The sequence below is a fragment of the Lactuca sativa genome, chromosome 3, assembly GCF_002870075.4.
Source record: "Lactuca sativa cultivar Salinas chromosome 3, Lsat_Salinas_v11, whole genome shotgun sequence".
In the NCBI taxonomy this organism is placed as follows: domain Eukaryota; kingdom Viridiplantae; phylum Streptophyta; class Magnoliopsida; order Asterales; family Asteraceae; genus Lactuca; species Lactuca sativa.
In genome coordinates this window covers 138745125-138755994 of record NC_056625.2, presented here as the reverse complement: position 1 = coordinate 138755994, position 10870 = coordinate 138745125, and positions in this window count along the sequence as shown.

Genomic DNA, 10870 nt, shown 5'->3' with positions numbered 1-10870 from the left:
GTGGGAGACTGTTGGAATAGTGTCTAAGGCTGCAACTATATTGGGCAAGTACTTGACCCGGTTGTGCATGGTCCTTTTGGGTTGCCTTCACCATAGCAACTTGATAGGATGATTTATGAAGAGAGAGTAAATATTATGAGAATAATATAATGAATAATATATTTTTTATTTGATTAATATAAGTCATAGAATTAATTAGAATTAATTTGGTGACTTAAAGAGATTAATTAAATAAAGGGGTATAAACTGTCAATTGTTTGATAGTTAAGCTTTAGACTGTAAATCCATTGGGATATGCTTTGGACGAATTCTAAGAGTGTTAGGATAGCCAAAATCGTCCAAAGGCTTATCTATGGAATGGATTTGGATAGCCTTAAGAGAAGATTATCCAATTAGGGTTTAGGTTGTAACCCTTAAGGAGTCTACAAGTATAAATAGACCTTATGGTATGGGGAATATTCGACACCTGACCTAAAGTAAGGAACCTCTGGTCGAAATTCCTCCCCCTCTCCTCTCTCCTAAATCATTCTTCTTGCTATTGGTGTTTGTAAGCCATTAGAGGAGTGACATTTGTGACTCTAGAAGCTCCAAGACCTCAAGATCAATAAGGAACTCAAAGGTATGATTCTAGATCTGTTTCAATGTTGATATTTAACCTAATTAGTCATTAGAAGACTTGGATTCAAAGCATGTTTATTAGAAATCCTAGATCCAAGCATTAGGGTTTTGCATGCGCACATAGGAAAGTTCTTATGGCTAAAACCCATCAGTTTTATGCAGAAAAAGGCATAGTACTAGAAACTTCTTGTGTTCACACGCCACAACAAAATGGAGTTGTGGAGCGAAAACACAGACATTTATTGGAAGTTGCAAGAGCCTTGAGATTTGAGGCAAACCTGCCAATAAATTTTTGGGGTGAATGTGTCCTTACAACCACGTACATCATAAACAAACTACCTTCTCGAACAACTCAAAACAAAACTCCGTATGAACTCCTTCTTGGTGAACAACCAAGCTACAATCATATGAGGGTGTTTGGTTGTCTAGTGTATATCAAAGAAAATAAAATGGGAAAATATAAGTTTGAAGAAAGGGGAGACCTTGCATCTTTGTTGGATATCCACAAACACAAAAGGGCTATATAGTCTACGACTTAAAGGACAAAAGGATAGTTGTATCAAGAGATGTGAGGTTTGTGGAAGACAATTTCTCTTTTCATCCCACAAAGAGCCGGTTAGTGATCAAGTTATCACAGAATTACAAGAGCCAATAACCACTCCTTTGGACATCGACCATAAGCTACCTTCTAATGAGTCCATTTCAAGTAATTCCAGGCCTAACACACAACTTGTCCAAGAACCCACCGAATCTATTGACGTCACTAGTCCAAATTCAACCAAGAATGTAGATGTTAGCAGCCCAATCAGGTCCACTCCAGAAGCAAGTCGACGCTCCAACAGGCACCGAACTAACCCACAAAAATACAATGAATATAAAGTTATGTTGCCACCTTCAATCGACCACTCACTTCCCCATGCCAACTCAACAACCTCTACGGTATATCCTATGTCTCATTTTGTATCTTACAATAATTTTACTAATGCTCATAAGGCTTTTCTTCTGGCCATCTCTACTCAAGATGAGCCTAAACATTTTTCCCAAGCAATCAAAATCAAAATTGGAGAGATGCCATGCAAAGGGAGATCACGACCCTTGAGAACAATGACACTTGGATTCTCACGGATTTGCCTCCCGGTAAAAAGGCTATTGATTCAAAATGGGTTTACAAAATTAAATACAAACCCTCCGGTGAAGTTGAAAGATACAAAGCTTGGTTAGTTGCAAAAGGATTTACGCAAGTGGAAGGGGTTGATTTCCATGACACTTTTTCCCCTGTTGCAAAATTAGTTACTGTGAGGATAGTTATTGTTCTTGCTGTTCAAAGGAAATGGTTCATTCATCAGTTGGATGTTAATAACGCCTTCTTGCATGGAGACCTTTCCGAAGAAATTTACATGAAGGTTCCCCAAGGCTTTGCTAAGACAGGAGACACTCGAGTTTGCCGTCTTAAGAAGTCCATATACGGCCTTCGTCAATCCTCTCGCAACTGGTATAATAAGTTCAACCATGCTCTTTTGGCTTTCGGGTTTGTACAGTCTAAGGCTGATCATTCTTTATTTGTCTTCAATAAAGCCTCAACGTATATTGCTACCCTCATTTATGTTGATGACGTAATTTTACTTGGCAACGAAAATGCACTTATCACTAAAGTTAAGGTGTATCTTGATAGGAAGTTCAGTATTAAAGACTTGGGTCCACTAAAGTATTTTTTGGGTATTGAAGCCACTCGAACACCAGATGGTTTAGTCCTTAGTCAACGAAAGTACACTATGGATATTCTCGCCGATAGTGGTCTTTAAGGATGTCTTCCTAGTTCTTTTCCGATGGAGCAAAATATTCATCTCGATAATGCTACGGATGGTCCTCTTATAGATGCTAGTCGTTTTCGACGCCTCATTGGGCGTCTCCTATACCTTCAAGTCACAAGGCCTGACATCACTCTTAGTCAATTCGTTGCTTCACCTCATCAACCTCATCTTGATGCTGCTATGAGAGTGTTACGCTACCTTAAAACTACTCCGAGACAAGGAATTTTTTTCCATCAAATGGAGATCTTAGTCTCGTGGCTTACTCCGACTCAGATTGGTTGGGCTGTCCAGTGACTCGTCGTTCCAAAACCGGTTATTTTATCATGTTAGGTGGTGCCCCCATCTCCTGGAAAACGAAGAAACAATAAGTGGTATCTCGATCCTCTGCTGAAGCTGAATACCGTGCTATGGCCACTGCTGTAGTGAAGTTTTGTGGTTGCGTTGGCTTTTAACTGATCTTGGGGTTCCTTAACACACTCCAGCTCCTCTATATTGTAATAATCAGGCTGCTCGTCATATTGCTAGTAACCCTGTCTTCCATGAACGTACCAAGCATGTTGTAATGGATTGCTACTTTGTTCGTGAAAGAGTTGAGTCTCAACATATCCAACCATGTTTCATCCATACTACCAATAAGCTAGCTGACATTTTTACCAAACCTCTTGGAACTGAGCGTTTCCGATTTCTGCTTGCCAAGTTAGGCGTTCGTAATCTTCACGGTCCAACTTGAGGGGGGGTGAAGGAATTCGATTTAGCTTCTTATCTATTAGTTGATTATCTAGCTGGCATATTAGTTGATTATCTAGCTGACATATGGTTGTTATCTTTATCTAGGTTTCTTATCTGCTATCACTATAGTGGTTAGTGATAGTTATAACGGATGACCTAATATACGTTTACGATGTTTGCAATTTGATTATTTGGTTTTACTAATTGAGATTTTTTGTTAATTGGTTTTTAATATAGTGTTTTTATTTAATCAAATTTTAAATGGCGGCATTTTGTTTTTATTTTGGCAAGCGGAATATATACATTAATAGTTTGAATTATTTAAATCTCTAAATATTATTAAAATAGAACCCTTAATTCACCAATGAAGCAATCAAGGCCCTTGATTGCATTTCAATCATATGATTTTCACCATTAGATCAAATTGATGACATCATCTTATCAAAATAGAATTCAAACATTTAATTATAGAATCTTTAAATTTACCAATTAAATTTCAAACACAATTACATTAAATTATAGAATCTTTAATTATAGAATCTATTCATATTTAATTATAGAATCTATTCATACTTTCGAAAATATATTTCACAATTCGGGCATAATTTCATTTATTTATAGAATCTTTAAAATCACCAATTATGTTATCAATTAAAACATATCATTTTATTTATATATGAGACATCGGTTTCTCCATAAATCTGGCAAAAAACATGAATAACCGCCCCCATCTTTCTCCTCTATTTTTTCTCTTAAACCATAATTTCATAATCCTCTTCTTCCTCATGTCAATGGTTGTGCTTCAATTGATGTTTTGTGTGTTCATAATAGAATGTAGCATCATAATGTGGTTCCTTTTTCTCATGTATTCTTAGAATTTGTGTATTGTCTCTTCCTTTCATCTCCAATTATCACACCTCTGCTTTGGCTTCACACAAATCTCTACAAACTGAAGCAAGCATCTCCTTCAAGACATCTTTTGACGATCTATGTCATCATTAACCATAATTAATATTGTTCATAATTTAATTCCATTATTTATAGTTTTTGGCTTCAAAATTTAAACCTGATTAGTTTTTTCTTTTTTAAAAAAACTCATTAAATAAGCATATCAATAATTATGTTATCTTTAATCTCTAGATATATATTAAAAGAGAAACCTGATTACATCATCTTCAAAAATCAGGTCTGTTGATTGGCTTTTCCTTATAGTTTTTCACCCTTAGATCAATTTGATGATGTCATCAATGTTAATAGGATTTTTTTAAATCCTTTCAAATGTTGATTAAGGAAATAATTATTTTTTTGGATTCCGACATTTATGATTAAAATGTTAATTAAGAAAATAATATCTTTAAATCATTCAAAATCGTTGACCCTTATAATGTTCAAAACCATCATTTAATCAAATCTCATGAAATATGCATCTAATTCATCTATTTTTGACAATTATTTGAATTTAATATAAAATCACACCTCCTGGTTTCTAATTATTTATTGAAAATCGTTAATCAGCTCTCATTCCTTATTATCTTCATCAATTTCCTTTAATTCTAATATTTGGAGATACTAAATAATAGATAAACATGTTGTCTCCAATTTAAAGTAGATTTTAAAAGATTTAGTTTCTCATTGTCCGCATTTTGAAAATTATAAATAGAGTTCACATTTCTCATTCTCTCTTTCACATGTTCGTTCTTATATCAATGCACTGCATAAATTGAACAAAACAATACATCCACCTTCACATCAATTTTATTACGAATCTTCAAGGTATGTCCTTATCCGCGTGTGCTTTTTAAGATGTGTATGTGTTGTGTTTCCCTTTGTTGGTACCTCTTATATGTGTTAACTAACTATTTGTAAATGTTCTCAGAGAAACCTGCATAAAAAGATTTACAACTTCATAAAAATAGTAACAACTTCATATTCTTTTTATAAATCAAAGTGTCGAATTTCTACATCTACACACATTTATATTGACCCTTACAGATAGGGTCAGACCTAATATAAGTGAAATATAGAAAATCATAAGTACGTGAATATATTTAGATTTCTATAAACATTTGGAATTCGTATAATCATTTGTTATGTTATGAGATCCATCTATGAATTTTATAATCTCTCAAACCTAATATAGATCAAGCAAAAATAGCTAATCTACATCATGGAAATTCAAATTAACATGTGTATGTGTTGTGTTTCTCTTTGTTTGTACCTCTTATATATGTTAACTAACTATTTGTAAATATTTTCGGTGAATCCGTTCATTGCCCACTGCATAAATTCAAATAAATTAAAAAATATATATTGTTAACAACATGGGTTATTCACTTTGATACTTTTGCATGCAAACTTAGCAACCAAAGTCTGAGGTTTTTTATTTTACTTTGAATAATTATTCTTTTTTGTTTCTTTTCTAATTTTAATAATGGAATATTGGAATTTATTGTTTTACACCGTGTCATGACAGCAATAGAATCTCACGACCATAAAAGTTGTATTTTATCGGCTTATCAAATAGTTATTAAGAAAACAACTTACCTCAGATTTTATTTAAATAGTATTTGTTTTTGCTTAGTCTCATAATTATCTCTAATAGTTTTGTGTTTCTCTTTACAGAAGGCGAAATGGCACATAACAGTGTCAATGAAGTCGTCTTAAATAGTCTTGCTACATAGATGCCTCGAAGGAATCATAGAATATCCATGTTCAAGTAGTCATGGGTTGGAAGCAGACTTACAAAAAGAACACAAACATGGTGAGAAACTTGGACATGATTTTAATGGACCAGCAGGTGTGATTTTACTAAATTAAAATAATGCTATATTTTATTTTATTTTACGATAAAACAACATTGGTTATCACCTACAGGGCACTAAAATATAGACAACAATAAAAAAATCTCATCAATGCATTTCAAGCTCTGTTCGATAAAGGAGTTGTTATGGAAATCACTAAATTTGGCATAGCTAGAAACGAAGGAAATTACATGTAAACAGCTACTCAATGCATGGAATTTATTATAATTTATTTTAAGAATGGATTTGATTAGTTAAATTATAATGTGTCACTGAAAATAAAATTGAGGACTTAAGACTACACGATTCCATCCAACTTTCAATTCTTACATTTAAGGATATTATCATCAAAGTTTTCATTTATTTTTCTAAAAACAAAAACCTTATGACATCATCTTAAACAATTAGTGTCATTGATTGTGTTTCCTTTATATGTTTCCACCCGATAAATTTAAAATCATGCCTCTGTAAAGCCTTAGGGTTTGTGAAATTTTAAACACAATTTCTATTAAACAAGGTATTCAAATTTAAAAAAATAAATAACATTTTTCAGTTAATAATCCGTAATTAACTTAAATTCATAACCTACCATCTAATAATTCGTATCTCTACACTTTTTAGATGATTTGCATATGATTTAGTCTCCTATCATTAAATCTTAAATCATTGTAATCGTTTCCATATTCAAATTTAAGTATAATATATATATATATATATATATATATATATATATGTGTGTGTGTGTGTGTGTGTGTGTGTGATTTCCTATTTATTTTATTATTCATATCAGTTACTGAATTACTTTGGTTGTTTTTTAAATCCTTTCTTCTGCATAATCATCATCGACGACACCAACATCTACATAAGGTTAGCAAACTGATTTTGCCTATTGATTTTCTTTTGTTGGCTGTTAATGTGTTCAATTACATGTATGTACGTATGTGTGTTTTATATGATGTTGTTTTATAAAGTTTCTTTCGATTGTAAATCAGTTGATTATTGAATTTGCAAAGTGTTTGGTTTTTTACTTTTTTTTTTTTTTTGGGGGGGGGGGGGGGGGGGGGGCTTAATTTTTTTCTGAATTATATCTCCTCTTCTGGCATCCAACTTTGTTTGGCCAGTGCTATTTGGTTTCGGGTTGTATGAATTTGCAAACTGTTTTTTTTGGTGGGCAGGAGGGGAGAGATAAACATTTTCCTTCATTAAAAACAAGATTTATGCAAGCAACAATCATTGTCAATATGAGGAAGCAATTTAGCAATTTTTTAAAATTAGACATAAATTGAGAACTATGAACATTTATTTGTTTCTTGTCATTCAATTTGCAATAGAATTATAGCATAAACTGATTGTGATGGAGTATATCGATCTATTAGGAAACAGTATAGGGACATTTTCGGTACTTTTTATACAATAACACACATTAATCCTTTGTTTTGGGTCATTTTTGCTGACTGGTTGGTTAGTTTCAGATTCCTTTGTGAAAATTTGGTGTTTTTCTTGGCTTTTGGTGCAAGTGTATGGTTTATATATTTTTTTTCATTTTATTTATTTATAGCAAAGTACTTTGCTATTTGTGTATACGTCTTTATAAAACAAAAAAGTTTTATTTTTTGGTTTGTGCGAGATTCGATCTTCAAGGAATAATTTTTGTTAATCTGAAATAGCAAAAGGTTTTAATCTAAAATTATAAAAATATGATTAGAGACATTTTTAGCTATTTGGCTATTCGATCAAGGCCAGATGTCAGGTTTGCAACCTGTGAAATTTTTGCATCTTATTCGAAGCTTATGGTTAAATTGGTTCTCATGATATAAGTAATGCATATTTATGCATAACATTATGCTTTGAATGTAAAAATAATAATAAAAAAACATTTTTATTTAAATAAAAATGTGGGTTTTAAACAAAAAAAATATATATATTTATATGGTTTAAAATGTAATAAAAATATATTTATATGATTTCAAATGGAAAATGGTCAACAGTAAATAAAATTGGATAAAATGATGTTCGATTTCGAACAAAAATACAGAGTGTCAAAACTGGAAAAAAAATTACATTTAGTGTTAAAATCCAAAAAAAAAAACAATAACTTAGTGTCTTTTGTGGTAAATAAATTCAATTTTGACATGTCATGTCAGCCTGTCACGTCATCATGCCACGTCAGCAGCCAATCGGGTTGAACGGTCAAGTGGTCATAATTGTAAAAAGTTGAAAAACAAAGTGTCAAATTTGAGATAAAAGTAAACATAGTGTCAAATTAGAATTTTGGTGTAAACTTAGTTATTACAATTAGTTATAACTAAAGATGAAATTTCGTTTAATCTATTGGTTATTTTAAAATTTTATTAACATTTAAAAAAACGAATTTTTAAATGATATAACTTTTATTTTATCGATATTATTTAATTATAACTTGAAAGATATGTTAAGATTCTATTTAAATATGGTATGATATCATTTTTTTTATTTTAATGAAAATATTATAAAATCTTTATTAATTTTGGTATGATGTTGAATATTTTTGGTATAATTTTTTAGATGTATATTAAATTATAATTTTAATTAATTTTAACAAAATCGAAGTTAATTATCTTTGGATTTGATACTAATTACGAAAATGTCATTTTTATATATTAGAGATGATTATGATTTTTGTAAATATTATGTTATAAGAATCGGATTAATTTTGATATGATTTTAAAATATTTTGGTATGATCTTTTTATACTTTTAGGTTGATTTAATAGTAAATAATATATAATCTATTTATGCATCCTTTGAAATTAAGTATAGAAATGATTTTGTTGACATTTATAATATATGGGTAATAATTTCCAAAATTGTCTTTAAACTTATGTTGTATATATTGTATATGACTTCCTTAACAATTACTGTTATTCACTGTGAACATCAAAGCTCTCTAATATCGGAATCAAGATACCGAGAAATACACAAGGTTAATGATTTTATTCTTTTTATGTATACAATATCAATTTTTTTACTTGACACACATTGAAAGACAACTATTACATGATGTTTTGCTTACTAATTGTCAATTCAACTTATCAAATCACTTTAATTTATCAAATCAATAAAGCATTACACTTCAAGCAATAAAAGTAATGTTGCACAAGATCACTCATCCATCATATGTGGTTTACATCTTATTGTCTAACAATGACATATTGCAATTCGATGTACATTTAGAAGATTAATTAGTGATATATGCACCTTCTATTATTAATGATCTCAACTCGAATGCATCGAGACTTACCAAGTTTGATAGAAAATTGGGATATTTTTCTATAGGTAGAGATCGTTTGTGGGGTATTTGGGTTTTCATACATAATCAATGAGTTAAAATCGATATTAGTAATTACAATGCCGATTCACATGAATGCTGAGATTATCGAAACAATCTCCTTAATTTTTTTTAAAGGAAATACGATTAAGTATGTTGTTCCGACACATCGTTTCTCAAGAAGTATTTTCATTTCACTCAGATTTTGAGATAGTGACTGTGCCAAGTAGACATATATTTTAATCGTCAACTCATGTTTTATTTTGTTTAATGATACTAATTTTTTTAGGTTATTTTATCATTTTTTTTATTGTATCGACTTTTTATAATTTTATGACTTATTATACGTTCTCCCGCGTTTAACGCGGGTCGTAATATAGTAATATTAATAAAAACAATATGTGGTAAAGTTATTCGTTTCTTGCTGTTAATATATTTTTTTTGGAAGAAATTAATATAAGCCGCCTTTTTAGAAAAGTAAGTCCAATATTTTCTTTCTTCTTAACCAAGGAAAATCACCTCAAAATACGGCTTTTGTTCCTAAATTTTTATTGGAAAATTACACAAAAACCCATGTATTTAAGGTCTAGTTCTAGAAAACCCATGATTTTTATAGATTTATTTATCTTTTTTCTCCAATTTTTCCCATATTAAACGTATCTACATAGGTTTAATGGTTACCTATAACCCTTTAATTAAATGGCAATTTTATTAGCTAACTAGCAGGTATTTCCGGTTAGATAGTAGAGTTTGTGGTAGAGATTTGGATATTAACTTGGATAGTTAGAATATTTTCCGAAACTGATAATTTTACCTTATGTTTGGGTTGCAAGAATTTCAGTCTAGGATAATTCAAGTGGACACTTAGATACTAGGCACACAAATCGTAAGCCAAATTGCTAGAAAGATTCTGTGAAAGTTTAAAGAAAACGAGAGCTAAATTTTGTGTGTTTCTTCTGAGAAGGAAGAACCGTTTATATAATAAACGAGATTAAGGTTTTCTTAGGATTAGGTTGTCATGAGTTGTTTTGGAAGTAAGTCAGGGTAATCCAGATTTGAACGGGGATTTAGGGTTACCAAAACTAACGAGTTTCGTTAGTTTTACCATAATCACCCTCAAGAATCCTAATTTCACACTAAGCGGGACCCTAGCCAGGTGTTCTTCCCCTTGGACTCCGCTAGGGGCGCTACCCCTAGACCCCGCCAAAAGGGCGCTGCCCCTTTGGAAACCCTGGACCCAGGGGCGCTGCCCCCAACCCCGACTTCTTGTCGAACCGGCTTCTAATTTGATCTTATACATGCCTGCACTCCGCACAAACCCGCACATATATTAGAGTACAAATTATGAAGCCTTTAGCTCACATGTTAATTCCAGTTACATAAAATGACATGGTGACACTAAAATCACCACCAATCCTCCCCCATTTTAGTGTAAGCCTTGAACAAACATAAAATTATCAAACAAACCAAGCTAGTACATAATGAAAATATCGAAACGATTGAATTTCCACTTAGTATCATACATTTGCAAATACTTGAGAATCAGGGTGTTCTAAGAATTGAACCCATCAACCCATTTGAATACTAGAAAGTAAAATACATACT